Below are 895 nucleotides of genomic sequence, written 5' to 3' on the forward strand. Positions count from 1 at the left end.
ATCACAGGGGATGAATATGTTTCTTCTTCTTGTATTTTGTTGTCGAGTCGTCTTTGACCCACAGCAACACCACGGGCACATTGCTCCCAGAATGCCTCACCTCCATCTGCAGTTGTCTGGTAGCATATCCATAGAGTTTTCTTGGTAAAAAATATAAAAGAGGTTTACCATTGCCTCCTTCCGCACAGTCGACTTGAGTCTATGCCCCCGACTCTCTCCCGTACTGCTGCTGCTCAGCACAGGGAAGTTTTGACTTGTAGCAGATGGCCTTCCACTCTCCAGCCACTGTCCAAGCTAGGAATGGAATGGAAGGCCTCTTCTTGACTCTCCCTCCAGTAGTCGGGACTGGTAGAGTACTGGAAACTCTCCAGATGCCACCCTGAGAAGAGTATGTTTCTTCTGGTACCATGCTATACCCAGACAGCTGTTGCTGAAATAGCATTTATAGACTAAGCTCCTTGTGGGGAGGGAATGTGCCTACCAATTCTGTTGTTTTGTACTCACTTAAGCAGTTAGAGTAGTGCTTTGCACACAGTAGGTGCTCAAGAAATACCACCGATTAATTTTTTGAGCATCTATTTGGTGTGGTGACTATAGCAGGTGCTTTAGTAGTCATAATAGTACTTATTAATGCTTACTGTGTGCAGAACACTGTACTAAGTGCTTGGAAGAGTACAATATAACAATACAATGGATTGGGCAGCAACGTTGCCTGCCCACAACAAGCTTGGGTAAAATTTGTTGGAGGAGGAGTTTAGGAGGGATTTGAATGTGAGAAGATTGTGGATTGATAATAGGGAAAGGTGGAGTTCCAAGATGGAGGAACAATGTGAATGAAGGGACAGACCTGGGAGAGTTGAGAGTGAGTATAGCTAGAAGGTTGGCTTGGAATAAA

General features: G+C 44.8%; 1 non-coding gene across 1 annotated transcript; it reads right to left on the reverse strand.

The window, feature by feature from the left end:
• Positions 1–252: 252 nt before the first annotated feature.
• LOC114814411 lies at positions 253–389 on the reverse strand. The gene has a single exon (XR_003762209.1). It is a non-coding gene; the product is annotated as a small nucleolar RNA SNORA7 (small nucleolar RNA).
• Positions 390–895: the final 506 nt, after the last annotated feature.

This window comes from Ornithorhynchus anatinus, chromosome 9, assembly GCF_004115215.2.
Source record: "Ornithorhynchus anatinus isolate Pmale09 chromosome 9, mOrnAna1.pri.v4, whole genome shotgun sequence".
In the NCBI taxonomy this organism is placed as follows: Eukaryota; Metazoa; Chordata; class Mammalia; order Monotremata; family Ornithorhynchidae; genus Ornithorhynchus; species Ornithorhynchus anatinus.